Genomic DNA, 6587 nt, shown 5'->3' on the forward strand with positions numbered 1-6587 from the left:
TAATTCTCCTTTGAAACTCTCAAGTTTCTGAATGAGTAAAACAAAGCTATAACCAATAAACTTCATATAATGAAGCAAAATAAAAAATTTACCCAGGCTGCTTCTTGTCAAAAGATACAGAAAGATCTAAATTCCCGATAATCTTCTTTTCAAACGTATCAAGCTCTGATAATAAGTTGTCAAAGCTCCAATCAGAATGTGGATCGTCATTATCCCATTAATATTTGGTGGATAGCGAAGTTCCAAATAAATGACTCCCCTAAATTTTGACAACTTCATCATTCAGACTGCGCGTCTCTCTTTTCTCTCTCAAATCTACATATTAAAGTTGAAGGCGAGGCTAACATGCCAAAAATCGTGGTTGGGGGGGGGGGGGGGGGCGCTTGAACATGAATTTAAAAATATTGATTCTGATAGACTTGTAAATGGACAGGTACATGCAGAAAGGAGCAGAAGTAGTACACGCCGCCAACCCTAATGTTCTTGCCATTTTTTTTTGGGCTGAAGTTCGACAATGATCTATCTTTTTAATTAGCAAACCTGTGAATTTGAGTTACTCTAACAAGATTGTGTTTGAGTTTCATTAGTATAGTTTCACAGATTGCACATCATGGCAATCAGGCAACCGTAACCAAGTATGTTGGCAAGTTACTGCAACAATTCTCCTTCGAAACTCTCAAGTTTCTGAATGAGTAAAACAAAGTTATAATCAATAAACTTCATATAATGAAGCGAAATAAAAAATTTACCTAGGCTGCTTCTTGTCAAAAGCTATGGAAAGATCTGAATTCGCGATAAGTTTTTTTTTCATACATAAATGTCTGTCACGTCTACCATATTTCCGTTGGGGAAAAAACAAATTCCAAAATAGAGTAGAAGTAGTACACCCCGCCAAACCCAACGTTGCTAACTTGGCAAAAATCGTTAGGGGGCGTGGGGGGGGGGTGCGCGCTTGAACATGAATTTAAAAATATCGATTTTGATGGGCTTGTAATGGACTGGTACAAGCAGAAAGGAGCAGAAGTAGTACACGCCGCCAACCCTAACGTTCTTGTCATTTTCTCTTGGCTGAAATTCGACAATGATCTATCTTTTCTTATTAGCAAACATGTGAATTTGAGTTACTCTAACAAGACTGTGTTTGAGCTTCATTGGTATAGTTTTACAGCATGGCAATCAGGCCACCCTAACCAAGTATGTGGGCAAGTTGCTGCAATAATTCTCCTTTGAAGCTCTCAAGTTTCTGAATGAGTAAAGCAAAGTTATAACCAATAAACTTCATATAATGAAGCAAAATAAAAAATTTACCTAGTCTGCTTCTTGTCAAATATTTATTCTGATAGACTTGTAGTGGACAGGTACATGCAGAAAGGAGCAGAATTAGTACACGCCGCCAACCCTAATGTTCTTGTCATTTTTTCTGGGCTGAAATTCGACAATGATCTATCTTTTTTATTAGCAAACCTGTGAATTTTAGTTACTCTAACAAGATTGTGTTTGAGTTTCATTAGTATAGTTTCACAGATTGCACATCATGGCAATCAGGCAATCATAACCAAGTATGTTGGCAAGTTGCTGCAACAATTCTCCTTTGAAACTCTCAAGTTTATGGATGAGTAAAACAAAGTTATAATCAATAAACTTCATATAATGAAGCAAAATAAAAAAATTACCTAGGCTGCTTCTTGTCAAAAGATATGGAAAGATCTGAATTCGCGATAAGTTTTTTTTCATATATAAATGTCTGTCACATCTACCATATTTCCGTTGGGGAAAAAACAAATTCCAAAATGGAGTAGAAGTAGTACACCCCGCCAACCCCAACGTTGCTAACATGGCAAAAATCGTTGGGGGGGCAATGGGGGGGGGGGCTTGAAAATGAATTTAAAAATATTGATTTTGATGGGCTTGTAATGGACTGGTACATGCAGAAAGGAGCAGAAGTAGTACACGCCGCCAACCCCAACGTTCTTGTCATTTTGTCTTGGTTGAAATTCGACAATGATCTATCTTTTCTTATTAGCAAACATGTGAATTTGAGTTACTCTAACAAAACTGTGTTTGAGCTTCATTGATATAGTTTCACAGCATGGCAATCAGGCAACCCTAACCAAGTATGTGGGCAAGTTGCTCACGCACCTATTATTTACGTACAACACATGCTCACGCACCTGATATTCTGATACGTGTTCTGTTCTGACCATTTGAATCGATCTCTGTACATTCTGATTTGTTCTTTGTGCTTCTTTTATTCTTCTGATCAAGTCTGGCTCAACTTGAATGGCAGCAAGTCGTAGTGGCCTCCTATCTGTATCAAATTCTAATCCAGAAAAACAGCAATTTTCCACGAGTTTTGTAACACCTATCGTCGATAAGGATAAGGCACATACCTTTCGACTCAAGGCGTCTGCCGCTGCATTTGACTTTCTCGGATAATATTTGATTTCGCAATCAAAATCCTTCAGCAGATCAAGCCATATACGCTATCGCATATTCAACTCCGACTCAGAAAACAAGTACTTTAGGCTTTTATGGTCTGAATAGATCTCGAATTTCTCGCCATATAGATAATGACGCCAGATCTTCAGTGCAAATACGATAGCCGCCAATTCAAGATCATGAATGGGGTATCGTGTCTCGTGAGTCTTCAACTGTCTTGAGGCATAGGCAATGACATGACCTCGTTGCATAAGAATACATCCCAAACCTCTGTGAGAAGCATCACAATATACAACGAAATTACCCGTACCTGAGGGAATCATCAGGACAGGTGCGCTGGTCAGCCTTTTCTTCAATTCCAGAAAGCTAGACTCACACTCCTCAGACCATAAGAATGGTGCATTCTTCTGTGTCAATTGTGTGATTGGCTTCGCAATACGGGAGAAATCTTGGATGAATCGCCTATAGTATCCCGCTAGACCCATGAAACTGCGTATTTCAGGTACAGAAGTCGGTCTCGACCAACTAATTACAGCTTCCACTTTACTTGGATCTACAGAAATACCATCTCCCGATATGATATGTCCCAAAAAGACAACTCGATTCAACCAAAATTCACACTTTGACAATTTGGCATACAATCTCTCATTTCTCAGTGTCTGCAATACAATTCTGAGATGCTCTGCATGCTCATTTCTGTTCTTAGAATACACCAGAATGTCATCGATAAAGACAATAACAAAATCATCCAAATACCTTTGAAATATTTGATTCATCAAGCCCATAAATACCGCCGGAGCATTTGTTAAACCAAAAGGCATAACAATAAATTCGTAATGCCCATACCTGGTTCGAAATGTTGTCTTCGGTATATCTACATCTCGAACTCGAAGCTGATGATATCCGGATCGTAAGTCAATCTTAGAATATACAGACGATCCCTGTAGTTGATCAAATATATCATCGATCCTCGGCAATGGATATTTATTCTTTATTGTGGCTTTATTCAGTTGTCTGTAATCGATACACAGCCGCATCGATCCATCTTTCTTACGTACAAAAAGCACTGGAGCGCCCCAAGGAGATACACTGGGTCTGATATATCCCTTGGCTAGCAAATCTTCCAACTGTGCTTTTAATTCTTTTAGTTCTATTGGCGCCATCCTATACGGAGCTCTCGAAATAGGGGTGGTACCTGGAATCAAATCAATACTAAAATCTACCTCTCGTACTGGAGGTAATCCTGGGATCTCCTCTGGAAACACATCTGCAAACTCCCGTACTATTGGCAGATCTGCCAATGCCGGGCTCAACTTCTGCATATCTACAGCATAAATAAAGAAACCATCTGCTCCTCTTTGTAACAATCTGTTCATAGTAAGAGCCGAAATCAAGGGAATCCGGGATCTGGAACCCTTTCCGTAGAATTTCCACTCCTCTGCCATTTCTGGTCTGAATCTGACAATTTTGTGAAAACAATCCACGGTGGCTCTGTACTTCGTTAGCATATCAATACCCACTATACAGTCAAAGTCAGCTAGCCCAAGTACTATACAATCTAGATCAATTTCATGACCCTCAAACTGTAAGATGCAATGTCTAACCGTAGTCACCGATATTAAACCACTTCCTAATGGAGAAGTAATAGACACGACATCTAACAAAGACTCAACAGGCAAGGAATGCGATAATGCAAATCGTTCTAATATGAATGTATGCGATGCACCCGTATCTATCAATATGTAAGCAGGATAACCGCAAAGAGAACAGTTACCTGCTATGACATCATCTGGGGCATCATGTGCTTGCTCCTCTGTCAACGCAAACACTTGAGCCTGTTGTCGGGTCGGCTGACTCCCGGTATGACCACCTCTGGCTCGAGGCTGGGTCGGTGTAGGTGGCGGCTGAAAGGAGTGTACGGATGAAGCTTGCCTCTCAGGCTGAGTCACTGATGCAGATGACCCTGCACCCTGAAATCTCGATGCACCACCTCTCTGAGGACACACCTTGGCATAATGACCCTGTTGCTTACATATATTGCATTTACCCAATACACCCTGACATTGTTCGGTGGCATGCTTACCTCCACAAGTACCGCAATATCCACTCGTCACCTCTAAACTCTGGCCAGGACCTCTCTGTCTTGACCCGCTGGAGCTCGAAGAACTGCTCCCTGCCCTCTTAAACTGTTTACCCTTTGCTTTCAGCTGCTCTCTGCGTCCACTACTGCTACCACCAATTTCCATTCTGGGAGAAGATTGCACTGGAGGTAGTGGCGGTCTAGGACTCGGAGTAACATACGGAACACTCCGTTGCCTTAACAATCCGGCTTCAGCTCCTTTGGCACGATTCAATGCATCAGCAAAATTGTCGGGTCTTCCCGTATTCACCAACGTAAAGATGTCTGGATTTAGGCCGTTTATAAACTGATCTGCCACGGCTTCATCATTACCTGAAACGTGAGGTGCAAAGCGAAGCAAAGAAGAAAATTTAGCGACATACTCTTCAATGTTCAATTGCCCTTGCTTCAGGTTTGCAAATTCAGCGCCTTTATCTTTACGGTAGGATACAGGAAAGAATCGCTGATAAAACTCTGTCTTGAATGCTTTCCATGTAACCTCGGTGCCACGCTGTTCTAGTGCTCTCCTTATATTCACCCACCAGTACTTAGCCACATCTTGCAGTTGATGGCCAATGAGTTTCACTCGTTTCTCGTCGCTGTATCCTAGAGACTCGAATAACATTTCGATATCCTCCAACCAGCTTTCACATTCAATTGCATTTTCTGTGCCCTTTAAGGTCAGTGGTCGGAAAGACTGAAATCGCTTTAATAGAGTCTCCATGGGCGTAGCAGTGACATCCATCGGATCACCAGATGTGCTACCCTGTTCTGGTGCTACGGGTCCTAAAGGAACGGCTGCTCTTCTAGGAGGCATGAATCTGATATTCAAACAGATTAGTATATAGGCTATACTTACTGTCTCAGCCCTCCTCGGATCATTTACCTCTGATCCAGAATCGGTTCTGATTCAGTCAATTACATGCTGTAATCAAATCAGATACAATACAACACATAATAAGGAAAGCAATAATCATGCTAGCATACAATAGCAAGGAAGATGACTCGATCTACCCCGCTCATTCTACTCTATCTCAATCTACAGAACCTACGGCTTTGATACCACATGTTGTGGGGACCCGGGCTCTAATTCTTTTTCTTGGGATTCAATGGATCGTTAACATAAAAAGTGGGTCAAATTTTTTGCTTTTAACATTAAATCTAATGTATAATAAACAAACATTGTCTTTCTTTATTTTACAAGCATAATGTACAAACATCAGATACAACATGTCTTGTTCTATCCACTCTCAACCACTAGTAATTAAATACAGTACATAACAAAAGTACAACTACTAGTTCTTCTGCTAAGCCCGAGATCACTACGCTATGTCCGTCTCTCATCCTCTGCGTGACCCAGATCCTGCCCCACCTGTTGTTATGCACACATACAGACATAACAACAGCCGGAAACTCCGGTGAGAACAAATCCCAGTATAAACATGTATACATGCATATAAACAATTAAACATGAAACATGCTATCATAAATAACATCATATGCACATGCAATGCAATGCAAATCAAACCATGTCTAGACTCGACTCGACTATAACTCTAGGGATCCCGTGTGAATAAGACGTCAATGGCTGTCACCTACCCTCCCACTCGGGGTGACTGTACGTCTTATTCCTAGACTTCGGTCTGAGCTGTATCTATGGCTGCAATAGGAGTCGAGGCTGCTCCTAAGCTGAGATACACCGAACATCTAGATAGTTGACGATGGCTGTCAACGACTCTCCTATCTTAAATGCAATGAATATCAATCTGTAAACAAAGCATGCTCATATTCATATCTGAATATCACAATAATTCCATATGCTGGAATACAATTTTATAATCAAAACATAATCATGTTACAACATTTGAATATAATTCTATAAACAATTTATAAACATGATTCAACAAATACAACAATGCTAGTATGTGGTTTTGGTTTGGGAAACTCAAATAATGTCTTATTTGAGTTGTGGCTACCCAAACAAACATTGCTTATACCTTTCGTGTCGCAAAGTCTGTGATATAGTCGA

This window comes from Primulina eburnea, unplaced genomic scaffold (assembly GCF_022965805.1).
Source record: "Primulina eburnea isolate SZY01 unplaced genomic scaffold, ASM2296580v1 ctg739_ERROPOS11973397, whole genome shotgun sequence".
Taxonomy (NCBI): Eukaryota; Viridiplantae; Streptophyta; class Magnoliopsida; order Lamiales; family Gesneriaceae; genus Primulina; species Primulina eburnea.